The sequence below is a fragment of the Lepidothrix coronata genome, unplaced genomic scaffold, assembly GCF_001604755.1.
Source record: "Lepidothrix coronata isolate B3197 unplaced genomic scaffold, Lepidothrix_coronata-1.0 Scaffold255, whole genome shotgun sequence".
NCBI classification, from domain to species: domain Eukaryota; kingdom Metazoa; phylum Chordata; class Aves; order Passeriformes; family Pipridae; genus Lepidothrix; species Lepidothrix coronata.
Window position 1 is genome coordinate 135401 of NW_016690435.1, and position 22671 is coordinate 158071.

At 41.0% G+C, this 22671-nt stretch overlaps 1 protein-coding gene across 3 annotated transcripts in view; it reads right to left on the reverse strand.

Annotated features, from left to right (window-relative positions):
* ETV6 (ETS variant 6) overlaps positions 1 to 22671 on the reverse strand; it is a 130760-nt gene that overhangs the window by 89655 nt on the left and 18434 nt on the right. The window contains exon 1 of one of the 3 annotated variants that reach the window (XM_017835396.1): positions 20967 to 21049. The exons of the other annotated variants lie outside the window; for them this stretch is intronic. The gene's annotated coding sequence lies outside the window, so the exon portion shown is untranslated. Of the gene's footprint in view, positions 1 to 20966; positions 21050 to 22671 lie in introns of those variants that run through there. 3 annotated transcript variants of the gene reach the window in all.

Below are 22671 nucleotides of genomic sequence, written 5' to 3' on the forward strand. Positions count from 1 at the left end.
CAAAAACGCCTGTCAAGAAATCTAGACCGAAACTTCATGAGATCTGATGGGAAAATTCTTCCATATTCTAAGCCTGTACTCCAATCACAGCACAAATTATACCCTTTGTAAATAAATATAGCCACAATTTTACAGGAACATAAAAAAAAATTTATCATATGATTCCTGAGAGGCAATGCATGCTATTCTCCAAAACCATGCTACTGAAATTTAAGAACAGCAGTTCAAACGGTATGGATTTACATCTCTGCATGCACAGAAGCAGGAGGAGTAACCTTAATTTCTGAGCATTTGCAGGAGAGTACGAGTGCAGCTCCTTACCCTGACCTCAATCTCTGGCAAATGGAAAAGACAAATTTGGTGCTGGTCCAAGAGAAGGTAACTATTTCCATGACAAACCACATCATCATCATCACAGCCATGAGACAGGGAAATAGACTGAAGCTGATAGAGGCACCTGCAGAACGTAATGTTAGCACCCTTACCCCCAAAAGGACAGGGAGGCTTGTAAAAAAACTCTTTGAGGTAGATTAGGTGACATGTCTAAAACTAAATGTAACATGGAACACCTAGAAAGTCTTGCATTTTTCAGCCACCACTTCAAAGCAAGCCCAGTTCGTTCTTCTGCAAGGTGCTGCTAGCTGCTTACTGCTCAGGGCTCAGGCAGAACCAGAAGTTTAGCCTCAACATCAGGGGTTCCACCACTATACACTATAGCCACATGGCAGAGAACACTGACAACATGTGGTGAGCAAACCATTATAACTATTCTGGGTTTAGATGGAGTGAAGACAGGCCTGTTTCACTCCACCATCGTGATGTTATTTCTGCAAGGACAGTCTCTGTGGCTTTTAGCTCAGTACTTTTTAACCAGAAATTGTTCAATCTTATGATCCTGTCTTCCATAAACTCAATTTCTTTCTATTTATCACTGTCCAGGTGACAGCAATCCATTAGATCATATGAATTCAGCTTTTTGTAGGTAACATGGATATTCATTGTGACACAATGAAAGACAAACTTGTAGAGCTACAAAACATTATTCTGTTTTCTGCTTATGTAATTCCTTCCCCGACCCAAAACAGCTGCCTCTATGCTTCCCATTCCTGCAAGGTGCAGCTCTCTGTGCCCGTTCTGCAGTCTCACTGTTCATTTGCACTTCTCACCCCAGAGGACAGCACCAGCGGACTGCAATGAAACAAGGCACTTCCCAGCATTTTCTGCTGCAATCCACAGTTCTGAAAATCGAACCACGCTGCTCCTTTTTGTTTATTGAGATATTTATAAAAAGAGGAACGCTTCGAAACACTTCTGAAACACTTGCCTCTGCAAACAGGTACTAGAGGATAGGTGGGAGACCTAAGTCCTTTTTCTCCCTCCTGAAGATTGCAGGATACAGTCCTGTATTCGGTCCATTTTATGCTCGCAGAAATAATGAATCATCGCTTCAAAGACAAAGGCTAATTGGCTTCAAAGGGCCAAAAGCAGGTGAAAAGTGAAAACAAAAAATGAAATTAAATCTAGAATCTGAGCACTTCCCTCAACACCCAGGAGGCACTGGATCAAATTAAGATATTATGCTTCCAGTACCTGCCTTTACTGATCAACCTCCTAAAGGCATACCATAACTTGATTCATACCATGACAGTTTCACTGAGATTTACTGTTATAAACAGATACATTTCATTAATTTTTTCCTAGTATTCTTAGGAACAGGACAGTAAAAACCCGAAGATATGGAAATGCTTACTTTTTCCATACACCTTGGATGTCCACAGTAATGTGTGAATTAGTAGTATTTACAGAACACAATTCACAAGGCACAAAGGGGAGTTAGCTATCCAACTTCTATTAGTGCCTTTGAAATGCCCTCTCTTACTAATCTTGCATTTTTTTCCAGCACCTTCAGCCTAAATATCAAAGTAATTTACAGACATTAGGTAAGTATTTTTCTTTTTATTAGACACATGGACAACCTGAGTTACAGCAAGTGCAAAGCTCAAATGAGCTAAGTAATTTCAGCGCTAAGCTGTCTTGAAAAAGGACAGCATGTGCCTCTCAAGGGCAATACATTTAACAATTGTATGCTGAAAGAGTTGCCTTTGTAACTGTCCTGGACAGATTTCCAAAAGGTGTGGAATGGTAATGGCACAGGGAGGTCAAGGCATCCCATGGGAAAAATGAGCTTCATGCCTGTTTGCAGCACGGGGCAGTAACGTGGCTGGAAGCAGAACTGCAGAGATTAGTCCAGTTCTGCAACCTACCTCTGTGCATCAGCCACACACAACTCCCAGCCTACACGGACACGGTCACATGTGTTCCTCCAGGCTTTTTGAGGCTTTTTAGAGTCATATTTCCAGGAGGTAACTGTTGTGCTCACACCAGTGAGAATGGATTTGCATTAACCTTCACAACTCCAGAACTGCCCAGTGCTTCTCTCTGTGGGATTCACCAAACAAAAACATGGCTGGCGTCTCATGCTTCTAAGGTTATGCAACCAGACACGCTGCTACTACTAAGAATTTTTCTGAAAGAGTTTCCTAACTAGTCAGTTTAATATTTCTCTTTGTATTAAGGCCAAGAATGGTAGGGTTGTTCAAGCCACAGCTTGGGAGGAAGGATAGGCAGTGCTGGTAGAACCAGCATGAACCTTGGGTGTACTTGGGCAAACACCCTTGCTGCAACTTAATCTACTGGTAAAAGAAACTAAATCAATACACATTTGGTGTGATCCTTTGAAATGTTTGGTGATGAGTGCTAAGAAAGCACTTGGTATTACCACATTCCATATTTGCCATCTGCCAGGGGACTCCATAAATATTTAAACCTACAAGTGACCAGATGCTCAGTCCCAAACAACTACCAGCTACTAGCAATTTCAAAATAGCAACTCCCTAGTATTTTGCCAGTAGCCACAAAGAAGTGGATGAAAAAGCTGGCATACTGATTGCCATCATTTTTGATAGGTTTCTTCAGTTCACAGTGAGTCAGGAAAGTTTCACCATGAAATTTCACCTTGACTACAACAAGTCAACTTTTATGGAGGCCCTCCCTGGGGTTTACTCTAGTGGCTGGTGCTACAACAGTGCCACCAGGACAACCAGCCAGGTGTGCTGAGACTGGGGCACACCCGATTTAGCAGAGACACATTGAAACACATGGTTAAGAATCAAAAGAATTTATGCTTTTGTTCTCTTTGTACTAGAAAAGTACAAAATACTAAATATCCAGCAGCTGAGAATGCTGTAGATCATCCTATCTAAATCAGGAAGGTAACTCAAAAGCTGTATTGATCATGAGCTGTATTGATCATGTAGTAAGAGTGAATGTAACAGTTGACTAGACTCCCAAAGTCATCAAAGCACACACCAGTTTCAGTTTGAGGAATTGTGGTTGATCCTTTTCAGATGAAACCTACCTGAACAGGGTTTTTTCTGTTTGGAACACAAACAATTCATATTGCTAAAATAAAACCAGTAATAATAATAATAAAAAATAAAAATAGCAAAGTTTAAAGGCAATTTTAAAAGAAGTCCAACAGTTGAGGATGAGGGAAGCTGCAAGTAAAAACCGCTTCAGGCTTTTGCTAAAATTACACCCTTCTAAACTCCAAAGCAACAGCCTTGCAATCTAATAGTCTTTTTGTCCCTTTACTAAGTTCACTCAGATGGCATGCACAAAGGACATAAATGTTTTTGTAGAAATGAAAATAAAATATGTAAGAAAGTCTGCTAAAACAAGCTTTCTTGTTGTCACAATGACACGACTACTTCAGTAATTGGCTAGGTGGTATACTAAAACTACATTTTTTAATTGATAAAGCAAAGAAATGCATTACCTACGCAGCAGTTTTCAGGAAATCAAAACAGACTATGTCGCCTGCAAATATCCTGTGCTGGACAGAAAAGGCAGCTGAACCCAATCACCTCACAGAAACTTACTCCTACATTGCATGTAATGGGACAAATTAACCAAGAGGGAAAGCTGACACATTTGGCCCCCAGGGTGCTGGCGTACCTGTGCCACTCCACACCTGTCTTATTGCATTTGCTGTCCATCTTTGCTTCTACAAACATTCCAGACTCCCTCTGCTCCCCAGAGAAGCAGGCAAGGTAGAGATACAGCAGTTTGCACTGTGGTAACTTCTGGGCAGCCAACAGTAGAAGTGGAGAAAGTTACTTGTTGTGTTCTCACAGGCCATTCTTGCTTACTCACAGGACAGTGGAAGCAGGACACTGCTTTAAGGGGAGTTTCCACTTCCCTGGGTATCATCCCATCACCTGGCTCCAACTCCTCACTTGTTGGACATACGTTTAGAGAGGTGAGCAGGTGAGGTGAGCAGTGTTCTGGTGCCCTCTTAGATTTCTGGGGAAGCTCTAGGCTTAAAACCCCCTGTGCAAACATGCCCTTGGCTTAAGTAAATCCATGTTTGAAACATATGGTTGTAGCTCTCAGGACTGTGGAAGCTGGTGTTCTGGACACAACACTCTATATCCCAAATCACAGAGGATGTCCAGCTCTACGAGGACATGGGACCAATCTCTTTTGGCAAGCACACTGAGGCAAGAAAAATGAAAAGACAAGCCAAGGGACCAGGAGCTGGGGGGAGCTCATAGTGGTCTGGTTTTCCTACTGTGGATCCTTACAGGAGTATGTGTCTCGAGTAGGGTAGAGGAGAAGAAATAGCCTTAGAGAAAAGGGTTGTTGGGAGGAAATGAGGTGTTTGCAGGGCAGATTCAGAAGGCCCTGAACATGTAGGCACTCAGCAGGGCAATGCCAGCAAACCAGCCACAGAGCAGCACAGGGGACAACAGCAGCAGATTCAAGTAAGTTAATCATTAGGGAGGCATGTGAGGGGAAGCAGAAAGGGGAGGAAGACATGCAGTGTTCACCAGTGGTTTGTATGCAACACTATAGCTGGATATGAAAGTCCAAAAGACCACTATGAGACGAGTTTGAGGGTCTAGCACAAGGAGTAGGAGGGAAATCAGAGCCCCTAATAGACTATATGGCACATTTGGGGACTGTGGTCAATGTTATAGCTTGCATACTCCAACTTCTGCCAGGGACAAAGGCTCAGGCTCCAGAAAAAGCAAACTACAGATCTGCAGTACCATGGTATGTAGTAAACTCTCCACTTCTCTCCTTTCCCCCAGTTGCTGTTGTCTTCTTAATTTCCATGGCAGACATCTCATTTTTTATCCCATTAATATAGCAATTCATGTCAAATCTATAACAGCATAATCAGCACATTATCAGTAATTAGAGAAATTGAAACAAACACAGCTCTCTGGAATGGACCTTATGCAAAGCAGCACTGGGAAAAGATTAACATCTCATTTCCTGCACACTGAGAGCAGAGATTGTCTCTGTAACCTTAGCAATTTTGTGAAGTTCAGTTCCTCCCTGACTCCTTCCTTCAGCCTGTCCCTCCTGGGTCAGGGGCAGGTGATGGTTACCCTCTCATGTCTCGATCCTTATTTAAGTAAATAAAAAACCAGCATGGAGGTGCAATGGTGCATCACAAAGGGAAGGGGAAAGGAGACAGTGGGGAAGTTCATGCTTCTCCCATAATGATTACAGCCACTGTTCTAATTAAACTAAAATTATACAGACAACAATATTGATGCACTCAAGTGTTATGGAAAGGCAACCTGAAGAGATCAATATTGTCATTGAAAATGCCATGATACAGCTGCATTGCTGTATAAGCACTCCAAAATATTTCAAATTAGGAAATACCAATGAAGTAAATAAATAGTTGAACCACATGCTCAAAAAGTATTTCTTCACTGAGGTCACTGCTAATATGGGGGAATAGGGAATAGAACAGGCTGTGAGAAGATACTATCAGGTAAAACTAGAAGATAATACTAAGACAAAAATCTTAGTACAATTCATGAAATGATTAGTCATTTATATGTATAATAAAGAATTTTATCCATAGATATCTCAGCTAGGCAGCACAAAATACACAAGAGGCAGATTCTGATTCAGAATTTAGAAGTGGAATCATCATACTCTAAATGGGAGTAAAGCCTTATCTTTCCACCCACCCTTCTTCAACAAGGCACCAAGAAGAGGCAGTAAAGCTGGGACTTAGTCGACCTGACCTACTACTTCAAGGCAGAAACCACCCATGGATTCAACTGCCTGATGTTAAGAAACGACCTATTGCCAGCTATTTTACACATGGAACTCCAAAATTTGCGTTATGTGGTTGTCACTGCAACACTCCTCTGAAAAGCTTGCTACTGACCTTTGTTTAAGCAGGGCATTGAAAAAGCTGGGCCACTGCTGTGATCCACAGGGTTCCTTTGGCATTTATCATGGTTTTGTTAGTACACTTGCTTCACACAAAGCACCACAGAAGGTTTGAGACAAACAGACAGTTGCACAGCTAGGAAAAGTATTGTGGCCAGCGAATAAGTGGTAGGGAAGCAAGGAGGGCAACACAGAAGGACCTTCCAAGCTTGGATAGCTGCGCCTCAGGGATAGTTCACTGCACTTTTTTGTGTTCTTTTTTCTAAAACGGGGAGGGCTGGAGAGCCTTATCTCTGTACCATATGGTAGTTGTACAACCCTGCCTGCATGCATGGGAATTAACATTCTGAACACCCGTTACTGGAGTCATGTGCTCATTTCAGTGCAAGATTTCTGGAGGCCATGAAACTGAGATGGGAAAACTAAGGGAAACATGGTGTACAAGGAGCTGCCCTCTCACGTGTTATGGGAAAGCTCCTCTTCAGCATCTCAAGGCTGGCATGGCAGCACAAGTGTTCTTACTTGGTTGCATTATGAAGCTGTCAAAATACTGCAATTGCTTACTATGCATTCAAACATATTTTCAAGCACAATCATCACTTCTGGTCTTTCTATCAGGGATGTGCATTGCTTTCTGAACATTTTTACTGAAGCTACAATTACTGTGAACAGTATCCTTCACAACAGAAGGTTTCAAATATTTACATAACACAAACCACAGGTGAGAACTGTCACATGGACAAGGTCAACTCATTCACTGCCCTGGGATATCTATGTGCCCATCAATTAAGTAGTGGAAAAATCATAGGAGAGTAATTCACATAAAAGTCACAGGTTCTTTTAATCCTCAGTCACTGATGGAAACAGAATTCCTGTGGAGTTACAACACCCTGAAATACACATTTTAAAAATACCATTTACAAATATAAGAAGTGACTCTTCTTGGTCCCATTGCACACCTGGACTCTGCTCCCATCTGTACCTGCAAAACTTTCACATTTGTGGGGTTTTTTTAAACCGTGTTTCTGATTCTGATTTACATTAGTGTGGAAGTAAAATCCACATATGGACCTCAATATTTATCTTCTACAGTTCAGTAACTTAAGTCTACTCTCTCTCCTTATCTACATGAAATCAGTTTGAACCTGAGAGTCAACAGTACGTATACGTATATGCTTATTTGGAAACAAATTGCATCACGATATGCCATAATTATCTTGTATCTGTTACCATTTGAAAATGGCACACCCAAAAATCAGCTACTACACCAAATTGGAAAAAACTCGTTTATGTGTGATCATGTAGGTGCCTTCTCAAAGAAAAGTCATCCACTGCTGGAGGCACTGCAAAAACAACCCTGATCGCAGATTTGGATTCTGGTATTGAAGACCACTTCAGACCAGAGAACTGGTGTACCTACTTGCTGTCCTGTGAAACAACAGTTTAACCTGCCAGGCATCTTCACTACTTTCCTCACTGGCAAAAAACCCCCCACTATTGGCATACACAGCACCATTGCATTTCATCACGCTTCAGAATTCTGGCAGACTTTCCATGAAAAAAGGACATACCAAAAACACAGCAAAACCTGGGGGTGCCATGACAAGGTCTAAGGCTACACCTTAGAATTGCTGCTCCTGAAGATTCAAGTGGTGCAACAGTAACCAAGCATACACAGCATGGCACGGAGGGTGCTATATCCCCTTCTTCAACAACACCTCCAAGTAAGTAAAGGCAACTTTCCAGAGGGAATCTAGGCCAGCCTGGGAATAGGAGAGCTATAATAAGCGCTGCTGGTGAAAAAATGAGCAGATCCACTTGAGTGCTCAGGAAAACCGAACAGCATCCACAATGGGAGAAAGACAGCCAAATAAAATACCCATTCTCAAAGACTGTCTTAATAAGCTAGTCCAGAAACAAGAAATGATGGATGTTTGCCACTATAAAATATCAGAAAGATTCAGATTATTTGACTCCCAGCACATTACACGCAGAGGGAGTTCCTAGAAAGGACCATACTTGCACTGACCTTGACTACTATACAGAAACTGGAAATGGAAGAAACAACAAATTACAATCTTCCTCTCCTACTATTCTTTCACCTACTCCAGCTACTTACTTTAACATGAATGAAATAAGAACAGTGTGACTATAAAAGGAAAGTCTAGCTGAAGAAGGAGAGTATATAAAAACGCCTGGTAGGATTTCACTTTGAAAACTGCATCCAGCACATTTCCAGGCACTTCATTCTGCATCATATATACACACACCCCCCATATATGCAAGACAGACAAGTTTTACAAGAGTGAAACAGTCTAGCTTATAAGAAAGAAATAAAGGAACTACAGAAATGGACAGAGATATGACAGATACAATCCAATATCCAAAGAGAAATAAAAACAGAGGAAAAAGAAGGTAACCTGGAAGACGTTGCAGAAGGATAAACTAATAAGAAGCTGTGATTAAAACATTAAGATGCATTGGGAAACCACAGAAAGAAGCTGAGTTACATAAAAAGAAACAAAATCTGCAGCAGGTCAGACTGGACAAGAACTGGGTTACTTTTTTTACAATTTATTTAACAAGCTACTTAGCAGCTTTTGGAAGGTCTCTCCAGTCAGCTGTCTATGGGTATGAGAATGCAAACTAGAATAAATTGAACTTTCTGCTGATCAGTGCATCAGACACAAAAATATTACTTAGAAAAAGTAAACAAACCATCTTGGGGATAGCTTCAGGCACAGCAAGATCTTTTATTTTCTCTAAAATATAGTCCTTGGAGCACAGGGCCATCAGGATTGGCAGAACTTTAAGGAGGGTTTTAAAATATATTCATACAGAAACAGCTGGTCATGGTACTGCATATCTGATTCAAAAGAAGAAGAGATGTGCTCTCAAACGTGTTTGAAAAGAAGCTGAAGCTCACGAGCCAGACATACTTTTAAGAAGGGGTATTGACAGGAGGAGAGCTTAGCCTGAATCAGACAATATGTTCTGTATTCCGAGGACAATGACAGTGTCGAGTGATGGCTCATATTAAATGCTTTCTCTCTATTAATGCTGTACACTGTAATAATCTGACCATTATTATTACCAAATCTGCAATGTCCCTGCCTGGAGCTAATAAGTAATGAACTAAGCGGGTGAATATTCTGTTGCGTAAGGAGACCTATTAGCAATCCTTTCCCAACCACTCTGAAAACAAGAGATGCCTTCCAGGTATGACCTATCCTGTGACAGGGTACATCCCACACAGTCCTTATTCCTTCAGTCTGGAAATTCCAGGGGCACTCCCAGCACTCAGAAGAGGAATAAAAAGTGGATCACCTCCTGAACAGTGGTTCTGCACAAGGCTGGGCGGCAGATGTCAGACTGCAAAGCACAGGATAAAACAAGCTGTGCAGAAGAGGTTTGAAGAGAAATAGTAAGGAGGACACAGGTCTGTTCCCAGTCCTGCTACTGATGCTCCAAAACAAATTGTGGCATTACCACAGCGCTCATTGCCTTGGTTGTGACAACAGGACAATGGGATAATGCTGAGCCCACAGGTGCGTCAAGCCCTGTGACAAGTCTCAGTTTAGCTGCTTTCCTTTTGCCATAGCTTTTCCTGTTTGTTAAGTTCCCCAATTGTTTTAATTGTTCCTTTCAACCTCTGCATCACTTTTTGTTCTTCCTCAAATTATTATTTTGTTTTAGCTCATAATCCCAAAGCATTGGTTATGATGTTATTCCTGGCAGAACAGAAGTGCTTAAGTTTCACTCTGGCTATCTTTGGTTTGTTTTCACAACTAAGCATTGCTGGTTCACATCTGAATGGACACTGCCGTGAGCGCCACTCCACCCTTACCGTAAGACTGCTTCTGACCTGCAAATATTGCCTCACTACATAAGTGGGAAGTTTGGGAACCGAGACAGCTGAAATAGAGCAAACTCCGGACATTTTTAAGAAAAAGAGTAAAGTGCTGGTCTTGAACTCATTTTAACTCAATCTGAAGGCTTGTTCGTGGTCCTCATTACTACACTATTTAAATAAGTCCTATAATACCTTTAGCACTTTTTTGCAATAGAGAGAAGTGTTATTACACTCACCTTTACAAGTGGAGGGACCAAAACATATGCAGATAAGGTGGCTAGCCCATTCAGGTGACAGAAGCTGAGCAAAAACCTACTTTGACACCTTAGAAAATAATACTCTCTCCCAAGAACTCTACTGGGCTTCACTGTTAGGACTTGACATTTATACAGTGACTGCACTCAGAAGCAAACTGAAACACAGGGCCATTGTCCAAGGCATTCCAGAAATATCGAGCCGAAGGCAGCCCTGAAGAGCTCAAAGCCAAAATAGTTAAGATAGTGAAGCACTAGAGGAAGGATCTGTCTGAATCCTAGTTTACAGTTAGGAACAGAGGTGCAGGAAGAAGCAGCAAGTTGCCTAAATCCCATTTCGACCCTCTGCCGACATGGTCATGTTTCTGGGATTATGTTGCTGCTCTAGAAATAGAAGAAATAGAAAGAGAAAAGTACAATGACATGGACATCTTGCCAGAGCTCTCAGAATGCATCATTTCGCTTTGCAATTGAGCATTGATTTTAAACACGCCCCCCCCATGGGAACAACTGATTTCTAATGCTCCTCTTTGTCAAAGCATTGACCGAAATCTCTCCACTCACAAGGGGTAGCAAAGATGGATGGCTTACATCGTAAGAGAGCTTCAAAATCATTCCAGAAACACATCCCTCCTTTGCCACAAGAATCGGGATAGAGGCACTCCAAACCCTTCCCATGGTTATACATGGCACAAATCCATCTAGGAAGGGTGGATTCCTCACCCGACCCAACTCACAGCTAAACAGTCTAAACCAGCAAAGCTCTCTGCTGGTACAAGCAAAACAGAAGGGCATCAATCAATCACCCCAGCTAACCAAGCAGGGTGCTTTTAACACCAGAGCTGAGCTGTGAGACTGTCAGAGGAGATGGGGGAAGGAAAAAACCCAAACCTGCTTACAAGAAGCATGAAAAATGCTTCTTCTGTTCCTATAGCCAAGAAGGTGACCGAGACAATATTCTCAGCATTTGAGGACACACATGTTCCTTCCAGCAAGCAACCTCCAAGCCCCTTCCATCATGTGCCCTCCCCCACAGTCCTCCTCATGAACAGCAAAGGCTGAGGTTTTCATTAGGAGAAAATTAACCTGAATTTTTTTAAGCTGGCAACAAAGACATATGACTTTTCCTGGCATTTCGCCTGTTTATACAGGACCTGCCAAACTGGTTATGTGATTTTTATGCTGCTTGCTTTTCCACAAAGTCCTTTGAAAGGCAGAATAACAGAAAGCAACCAAAGAAAAACTTTAGTTATACAGGTCCAAAGATCAAACCTTGGTAATACAGTTGGAAAATCAAAAATCAAACACAATTTTCCTAAATTTATTTTTACTATCCTAAGACCATAACTGTTTACATTTATTATGTGTTGAAGTTGAACAGTTGTTTTCAGCAGCGAAAGACAGACCCATTCAAAATCGTTTAACAGCTAAAGAGATAAGTTATGTGGCAGATAAAATGGGAAACTGAAGCACAATGTAGTGAAATGAGCTGCCCAAGGTAGGCAGAGCCAGGCACAGAGATCAGGTCTTCTAAGCAACCATATGGTTCCCTGCATGGTCACGCCACTTCTACATACACGTGCCTAATTCCCAACCAATGGCGGGATATGAATGCCTTAACTCTAACACCAAACAGTTCAGAATCCTACAAAATTATGCTGCTTTACTGTCCTACAATACACTAAACAGAAAATAATTCATCATTCACAACTACCTGCTGTAAGTCCACTGCCAGAGGCCTGAAGACCAGAAGTGGTAACAAATGTTATAGTAAACATTTCCCTCAATACATGCAATCTTGCTAACATCAAAATATTACACCAAAAATAGCCCTTTCAATTGCCACACAGGTTTAAATGTTGAGGGTTGTTGGTTTGGGTTGTTTTGTTGTTTTTTTTTCCGAGTAACTTATCTAGAGCACAACAGCAAACTGTGCTGCTACACTTTCCAAGTGGAACACTTGGCCTTTGATTCAGAAAATTCTGTTTTAATATTAATTTTCCTCTTCATGTGCAAAATAAAATGCAAGTTTAGCTTTCTGTTTGGAGTGCTCTTGTCTTGATCTAACATAAAAAAATTTCCTCACAGAACAAAAATGCTATGGGCGTGAGAAAAAAAAAATTAAAAAATAAAAAGTAAAAATCAATTGAGTGTACCAAACCAGTCACCCTACCCACACAGCCTGGGGTGCCCCACTGTTTACTCAGGTGTCTCTATCTTCTCCAATGGCACAGAAAGCACAGCCTTCCCCTCCAACACTCGCGTATTGCTCCGCTCTCTCACCCTTGAGGCCACCTAGCACACACAGAGTCTGCCTCTCAGATAGCCCTGATTTAACTGACATGGTAAATATTCATTTTCACTGGACTGTATAATAAAGGATGAGATAAAACCTTGAGTAAATAAATGGGCAAAGTTCAAGCATACAGCTGCTCCTCACAGGCTACTTTGAGCTGACACACCTGCTTCTTTGGCAGCTGGTTTAGCTCCCTAAGGTTTGGGCTTTGCAGGGCTGGGATCATTCTGTCAGCCAGAAAGATCCCAAAGCAATTTACAAACAATTTATGAGGGATTGACAATCTCACTGCACAACAAGTAAATGGGCACCACTGCTTACACACCTGCAAGCAAAAAAAAAAAAAAAAAATCATTCACAGAAAGACAGCTGTTTGAGAGTCCTTAGAGTCAACTTAAATGAGAATGAGCCCTCCTGACCCTGCAAGCCCTACAGAAACACCACCTCCTATGGTTGTAAGCTGCCCGAGCTTGTCCAGGTCCCTTGGTAGCCACCACGGAGGAATTCATGGAGGCAACAGTAATATCAACATACATAACCACACAGTGTGTAAGAAAGGATCTCTCAAAACAGACTGGATGCTTACAGCTCACGTGGATCAGACTTCATGGACATAGTGAAGCCATCCTACAGACCCCTCCTCTACAGCATGCACCCTTGGACTGCTTTTAGGCTAAGACATATAAGACACTGATGGCAAGTGTGATTCTTCACACCAGGAAAATCCAGCCTGAATTAGACAGAACAATGTACACTCTGCGTGTGATAGGATGACATGCACGCAACAAACTGCATTCATCATGCAACTAGAGACCATTCTACTTGCCTCCTGCCTGACAATCCTGTGCTAGAATTACATAATTTTGTAAGCTGCCATAAAGGAAAAAAAAAAGTATTTCTTTATTTATTTACACCAAAAGCTTCTCCTCTTCCTATCTCCAACCAGACTGGAATCCTAATAAATGATCCAAGGCCCCAGAGTGGAAATACTAAAGCTACTAATACATTTAAAAGCTGAGTAAGCCTGGTTTGGATGGAAATGTGAAACTTTTTATTGGCCTAGTTGATGTAGGTGAAAGAGTGGACAAGCTCTCAAACAAAGCTCTGCTATCTTTCAACACACACACTTATGCACATGCACATACACTTATGCTATATATGCATATTATTACATATCTCCATTGCAACTTCAATCTTAACATTAAGATTTATAGTATTAATCAGGAACCTGTGCTGGAACTCATCTTAATCTGCAAGTGTGCAAAAATAAATGCAAGATCTTAACACTTGATGTTGCATGAACTAATCTGAAACTGTGAGCAAGCATGTGCATTCCTAACTGACACAAGGAACTACAGGTTTTGCTGAACACTGAAAATTGCAAATATGGAAAACAGAAATACTGGTATCTTTAGTGAGCAGAACTACCTGCTCCTATTACTTGCAATAGGTGGCTGGTCACACAGTCAGTGATACCTTGCAGCATGATAATACCCCTTGCCATAGCTAAGCCTGTAATTACAGAACAGATTAAAAAAAAAAAAATGCATCAACCCTGTTGGGAGATGCATATACCATCCTTGGCACATCAGAATTTAGTATCACATGTACACAGAGCTCCTAGTTTGGAGAGAGAATGAGGAATCCTGTTACCAAGAAACAGGTGAGAATTCAGGGGCACAAATTCTCTAAAGCAGGGAAGAAAAATGGGAAACAGAGAGAGTCACAAATACAGCAGAGAACATGAAAATGGATCAGATCTCACTGATGAGAATGGAAAGGAAACACATGAGAGTAAGTGAGAGGAAACACCACAAGCCTCTGGTTTTTAGAAGCAGCACAAGCTCTTATCTTCAAGGTTTAACTATAAGAGCTGTGGAAGTCAGAAAAAACATAAAAATCTTCTTTTGTTAAAGGTCATGGGTTTCTTTCCCACCCTCTATGGAAACACAAATTCTAAGGGCAGTAGATATGCAGATTTCAGACAAAACTGCAAATCCAAATACCTCAACAAGTCCTAGAGAACAGTCCTAGAGATCAGAGAGCTAGAGGGATTTTTCACTATTCAGAATACCTACAGGTGCCTATTAATACAACAAAGAAGGCAGGTTTTTTTTCTAAAAGAAAACCATCTTATTCCACCCTCGCACCCTAGCAAAAGTAGTCCTTCTGATTAAATCAGAATTGGAAGATTTCTTTTGGTCAGCAACACCAGCTGCATCTGAAACATTACTTAGAAAAAGCCACCTCCATTCTTTACAGAGACACAACTCAACACTAATCTTGTAATACAACTCATTGCTATGCAATGGGTCATCTAGAAGTTTTTTTGCCCTGTATTAATTCAAACTAATTTATCTCAATATGTGTGATAACAGACACTGCACCAAACATACAGCATGCCATTGGTCTCAAAAGTGGTGCATCAGCCCATAAAAATCACCCAAAGTGATCACCCTGAAGCCAATGTTGGCTAGTAAATTTTACACCTGTGTTAGTTAATGGGTGTCAGTTGTAATATCTTCCTTTCAATTTACACTGGACCATAAATTCCCATCTAGTCAAAGGTCAAGGTTTAATAAACAATCACAGGGATTTAACTCCTGTTCCTTACCACCCTGTCATCAGGAGTTACAATCCCAAAGCAGACTAGGCAAAAGGGAATGCCTGAGTGATCTTTACCTGCTCCAGAGCAAAGTCCAGGAGTTTACTTGAAGCCACTGGGGGCTCAAACCCAAGAAAAATTGACCCTCAAGTTAAACAGAGGCATTTGATTAGCTACACACAGTGACCGCATAAGCAGGTGCAGATTTAATGTAACTAGGATGGCTTGCACTCTAACATTTACGTAATAAGTAGTTTCAACCACTGAAACTCAAGAAGAAAGCAACACTCTAGTAGAGATAAGGATGTGCATACAAACAGAAAAGGGGGTAGTGGGGAAACTGGAATTATCAGGTATATTGCTAGAGCAGCAAGGACAAACCTTAAGTGGTCAATCTCTCAAGATGGTATTTTTCTCTACTAAAGGATGCTATTTAAGGCAAGCAATCTACACCACTATTCAAAACAACAAAAAGAAGGGAAAACCCACACCACACTCCTCAACTCCAAAAAATCCAGCACAAGTGGTACAATCTGTGTTTCCACATATTATGTATACATTTAACATATCTATGTTCCCCATATGCACAAATTACTCACAAACTTCTACCAGCCAATTTGTACAGTGATGAGGGTAATCCCAGGCACAAGTGCTTTGTTCCCTGACAAAGATTTACAGAGCAATTCGTATCATTAAAGAACATTATCATCCATATAACTATCTTTTTCTTTGTATCTTTTTCTACCTTTAAATTTCAGACACTTGTTTCAGAGAACAAGAGAAAAGAACAAACAAACAAACAGCTATGTTCACTTACACTGACAAGATGCCAAATTTAGGCCAACAGTAATCCTCAGCACCCAGCAAGACAGGCTGCATTTCTAAACGTATACATAAGGTAGTAGTTGCCCATGCTATCATTTAACCACACCAGTATAGGCAGCAAAAGCCTAAATAAGCTTTGATGGCTGAAGAGCAGGGCCTGACTGAGCCTTCAAAGCAGAAATGGTAAGGCCACAAGGATCCCCTCTGCTATCGCACTGCACTTGAGGTTATGATTCCCTGATGCATCTATATAATCTTTGGCCAAAACACTAACCCAGTCTTTAGAAAACTTCAGGTCTATATAAAAAAAACCCACTCCATACCTGACTATTCCCTGTGATATAAGAGCCCACTAAGGATGATTGTACAAACTGTAGGTGTCACACACTGTTTCACTTGCTGTCATTCAGCTAGACTTCAGAAATATAACTCTTTATTCAAAGACCTTTGAAGCTGGGGGGAAGGGAGGAAATCTTCCAGGAAAAATAAACAAACAAACCAGAAGTTATATCTTCAGTTAAATTTTACTTGCACTGACATAATACCTCCTTCACCATTGTAAACTCCTGAAGTCTACCTGAACCTTGACCTCATTTTCTTCAAGTTTCATGTAGAAAACAGGCTTTCAGAGAGCTTGGACTCTTCTTAATATCCTTACCATGGGGATGGCTGTTCACACTTCACAGTTTGCAGCTCCTGAAGCATGCGTCTACTGTCACCCACGGTAAGTTAAGATTTCAGGTGGGAAACTAGCAGCAAGGGCAGACATTCTCAGGAAGCAAAAGATGCTGTTCTCATGATGACATCATTTGTAATGAGAAGTCACAGGAGAAATTTCCTGCCTCTCTCAACTATGTCAAAGCAGAATTTTATCAAGGAAAAATCCTGACCAAAGTTTCTCCTCAGAGGTTCTATGGAGGAAATATTACAACATATTTCCTTTTAAACCAGTGTCAGCTGCTCCTGTCAAACCGCAAACATCTGATCATGGACTCCTTAATTAATGTTCAGCATCAGGCAATTTGGGATGCAACTAAACCATTGAACAAGAGAATGGCTTCAGCACTGAAGGAAAAGCCTGTTGTTACATGATAGGTCACAGCTACTTCCTTTTAGACAGCGCTGAGAGAGCGAGCCAGCCTGTCTCTCACTACAGTCATTCCACTGACGCCTATATTGGTTGCTTAATCCTAGCTCATGTCCTGCACCATGTCCTTCCTTGCAAAACATAAAATCAGCAGGAAACAGAGACAGTTTAGGGACTACACGCTGCTGCTGAGTACAAGCCTGCTCATTCACCACAACAATTAAATTTAGTACAAAAGAGAGGGCGTGAAAGAAGGGATGCTTTGCACCACCAGGCTCACAAGCCCATTTGCTTTAGCTCTTTTTTGTCCTCCCTTCCCCTGCCCTTTTGGAAAGCACAGTCACTTCCTCGCTGGCTAGCAGGGGGACAAAAATTGAGCTAAGCAGATGTTGCAAGGCTCCTGATACAGGGTAATGAACATTAACACACTGAGTACATGCATAATAGCTGGAGCAGCAGAGGAGCCATGGTTTGAAGCGAAGAACTCCCAACCTCTCACGGTAACTGTGCCCAATCAAGCCAACAGATTGGTGACAGCAGGTCAGCCCAAGCAATGCTGGGATCCCAAAATACACCATGGCAATGAACTACCTGATGATTAAAGCTGCTAGGGGATAATTTCAATTACCTGAATCTGAAACCCAGTGTATAGGCAGATGGGAACAGTACCTCAGCCATTTAGCACTTAATCCATTCCAGTGGTACCTAAGTTTGTAGTACAGTTTAGGCTATGAGGGGGAGGAGTCTCTGTCCCCACTGACATACAGAACAAGAGGATTCTGCTGCAAGCCAAAGCCTGTACTAGAAACACTGAGAGACTGCACCAGCAAGGCCTGGGATGAGGCAGGCACATGGAATTGCCTTGCACACTGGGCTGCTGGGCAGATTTCAGGTGCACATGTGCAACCAGTCACAACACATCACATCAGCAGCATTGCCACCTCCTCCATGCAGAACCTTTCAAAGGAGACCCACGTCTTAACCCACCTTATTAGTGCACAAACAAGCAAAGCCTATTTCCAAGTTTGTCTCTCCAGTCAACAGCAGAGTCAGGGAAAGGGGCCAAGTTCTTTCTCACCATCATCCCTGCATGGCTGCGCCACATGTAAGGACACCAAAGCATGGCAGACACATTTGGGAAGAGGGGGTAAGGATAGTCGCTGCTCCAAGGAGCCCCACAGCAAATGGGCTGCTTTGAACTTTGGCCACAGCATGGGTCAAGATACATCTGGGATGGCTCTGCAGCACGAGAGCATGCAAATCAGGTCACACCCCACATGCCGCTCTCCAGAACAAGCCCTTTTCTACCAGCAGATGAAGTCCCACTGTCAAAAATTCCTACCATCTGCTTTTCATTTCTCCCTATAATGGTAAAATAGATTCTCTGCTATTTTTAAAACAGAATTTGTCTGCAGTCTTAACTTCTTTGCTTTCTAATAAACATTTTTACCTCAAGACGTAGATGTCACTCAGAAAACACGCTTTAGAAACAGGGAAAAGCTGGCTCAGGAGACCACAACCAAGACCACCGAGAGGTAAATCTCCCTGAGACCAGTACCTCAACTTCCCAATTTCACTATTCAAAAAAAAATGACATGTTTCTACTAAAAATAAATAAATCCAGAATACATTAAGGAGAAAAAACCCCAAACTGATAATTTTAATTGAACTGGATTAGGAAGCAACTACAGAGGCAAACCTGAGAAAATAAGAGCCTTTCATAAGCAGTGGGATGGAGGTGGAAGGGACAAATAATATCATGATAAATACCTTGAGGCAGCACCTCTTCAGTTTGGATTAATTGCTGGCAGAACATCACGTCTGACCAGGTTTTCAACCAGATTTCTCCAAGATCAGTCCAGTGGTATACTGGTAAGCTTCTATATCTACTTTAATTGATGAAAGTATTCACGACAGACATTAACAGCAGACATCTTAAGATAGGAAGTAATACACAGAAGTGGCTGATTTTCTGTTTGTGGAAAAAAAGTATTTCTTCCGAAATTGGACATAAAAGAACTTTTTCCATTACAAAGGAAAAATCTATTAAAAAATCTTTTGAGATTTTTCATGGGAAATGACACTTTCAACCAGTTCTACTTCTATGTAACAAACACGCTACAGAGATGTAACAGCACATGCAACGTATCTGGTTATTTAAAGCAAAAAAAGCAGGGAAACACACTAACAACTCATCCTGCAAATTCTGTATTTGTGCATGAATTTATGTATTTAAAAAAAGGGACTGAATAAGTCTCACTTTAAGCAAGTTTAAGGAGTTTTTGTTAGTTGAACTTCTGCTTTATTTCTAAACTACATGCTTTAAAGTTAACACATCATCATGTGGGTGAAAGTCTAAAAACTGTCTTATGAAATGTCTGGAATTAATACTCTCTGTGTATGTAGTGGATTAGCCAGTACTCAGGTTAATGGAAAAGTTAGGGTGTTAAAGGAATAGCTAAATGGACAAGAGTAATATGGTAGGTTTGAAATAAGCTTAAAATGCTTAAGCCTACAGGTCTTGTTAGATCCATGCTCAAAATAGAAACTGTAAAATCTCAGCCTTGAAGCCTGTTCCAAGTCCATTTATAGGATCTATACACATATTACAAAAAGAGTTAATTTACTGAGTGTTTTGATTCATCTGTAGTAGTGCAAAAAGGCAATGACACATATAGCTTTTCCTCCCAATGACTTATTAACATCTCCATATAACATAGGGCTCCCATTAAACTGTGAGAGTGGGTAGGTTTGCTCAGGGATCTCAAAGATAGCCCACTTCCCGGGCTTTGAACTACCTGGGTCCTATTCCACATTTCCCATGCACTCATTGCTAAACAAAGGGCAACACTTGTGCTCTCTCACTTGCGTGGGATCACCATCCTGTCATCAGATCTGCACAGTGGGTATCTGCACATACACAGCGTCCCACCGAAGTCACAGGCACAGAAGTGCATCTACACAGATCCAAATTTACACTCAGGAGTTTAGCTGGAGCCTACAGTAAGGGCTCGTGCAAACTTGGGTTTGGGGGGTTGGATATTTTAGTTTCATTTTATAAACTAGGATAACAATAATTCAGGAAAAATTTGCAGAAGACAGGCTGTGCTGATGTAAAAAGGGATTCACATTACTGCCTTTCACCTCAAGCATCAGTTTAAAAACACCTTGCCTACAGAAAGCAACCAAGTAGCAGAGCTACTGCATATGAAGCCATTGCCCAATTTTTATTTTGGAGTAGCTCTCTATACAGAGACAATTCTGGAATCACAGTATTTTTGTTCCAGAATAATGAAGTTGCTAATAATGTGGGCAATTTATTCCATGATAATAAATGTACAGCAGGACAGTCATTCTAGAAGACTTAAGATGGTTATGCATTCCCATACACACACCCAATAGATTAGGCCATAAGGAATATGGGATAGATGCAAATGCCAGCTAAAAACAGTGGGAGTCTTCCCAGTGACTTCAGTGGGCTTTGGCTGAGGTACTCTCAGGCAAAGGAAATTGCTTAATTCCTGTGTATTTTTAAAAAGGATTCTAAAAAAAAAAAAAAAATAAAATAAAACTGAGTTGCAAGCCTGCAGGCATTCAGACACGTGAGTAATCCCGCCAAACCCAGCAGGACCCATTTGCGTTTGCAGAACTGTGTTCTTCGCGGTGTGTGAAGACTACATATATACATCAAGAGGAGACAGAAAAAATAATTAACTCTTAGCCTTCTCACTGAGAGACGGTCCAAGAAAAAGCCTCACACCGTGTTTAAACACGATACACACCTTGCTTTAAACTACCATCCTCTTTTTTAGCTTTAGCAGTATGAAATTAGTAGTGTGAATTGAAAACATCGAGGTGAGAAGCGCTGCAATCAACCCCTGCCAAAAAAAAAAAATCACTCCATATGATGTTTTGCATTTCCTGAGGGATTTATTTTGTGACTGCTTAGTATAAGCATCAGTGATTTAGTATTTTTTTTAAGGATAAAAATCTTTCCATCTAGAAATTCTAAGCAGATGTGAACTTCAGACTTCCAAATTTGGGAATGTTCAGATCAAGAGCTGTTGTTCTAGTCTTTTAGCCATAATCATCAGTGTAAATATAAAAGTTTTCAATTATTTCACCCTCAAACCATCAAGATGCTCAACCTTTATTTGGCCAAAACTAAGTCCAGGCCTGGAAAATCCCAGTAGACATTTAGAGGACCCAGGCTTAAACCACAGAACCTTAGATCACACACGTTTTGCACAACTCTGGTAATTTAGTTATTAAAGTTCAGCAAAATTTTTTATGTAAATCTCATGTATGGCAATTACCTGGGTGAGCTAAGGCTAAGTTTCAAAATTAGTACATGTACCTGCCATTGATTTGCATCACAAATTGCAGGTTTCTAGGGAGGAAAGACTATGTTCCTTTCTCTTTCTTTAGCTGGGCTCTGTTAGTCTAATCTTGACCTTCTGAGGTGTTGCAGAGATGAGCAAACCCTTTCTGAACCATCAGTTCTGTCTGCCCTGTGCATCTCCCAAAACAAAAGAGAAAAATGAGAAAATATTCCTTGTATTGCAGCTCTAGCTTTCTACTAGTTAATAAATTTAATTCAACCTTTTATTAAATCATTTAACCATTTAATAAATCATTATGTAGACATTATTTAAATAAATCTTAACCCTTCTGGCTATGGAATTAAGATGTTAACCCAATGCTTACCAATTTAGTAGTACCTTTATGGCAGTGACCAATTTCTGTTCTTCCATGTACAATCTTTAGACACCAATTCACCCCCTTCAATCCTTTACAGAATTTGCTTCTCTGTGGAAACGAAGTTGTCTTCGTGTTTCAAACATCACAGACAACATCAGTCCACTGTTGCTACTAGCTTGTGCTTATGATCTGTGGAACAAAATGTCTGAGGGTTGCTGCATGCTGCACAGTTCAAGTCTCCCAGTACTACAACAGAACTGCATTTTTAAAATTTTACATTTGTTTTCTTTTTTTTAAATGCAGCATATACTGAGGCACAGACAAGGAGCATGCAGGGAGCTCAAGGAGTCACCCATAAGAAAATCCAGCTGTCTGCAGGATTGGACAAAAAAAAAAAAAAATCTACTTCACACTAACTCTTTAGACAGCCTACAATAGTCTCTTTTTAGAAAGTAACATTACTTAAAAGTAAATGTAACAGGCAACAGCGTGTATTGCACATAACATTATGATATATATAATATATATTGCACTTAGTGTAGCATCATGGTTAGGCTTCGCGAACGAAGATTTGGGAAGGCTCTATCCACATTTGCTACAGGTACGCTGGTGGCTAATGAGGTCAATACGTGACAGACACATCCGATTGCAAAAGGCACAACAGAAAGTCTCCTTAGATGGTGTATTCTGCAATACACGGTTCTTTCTGCGTTGCCTTTTTTCCTCGAGAGTGATCCTGCGTGTGTTCTCGAAGGAGACAGCTGCATTACAGATGGCGTGTCTCCA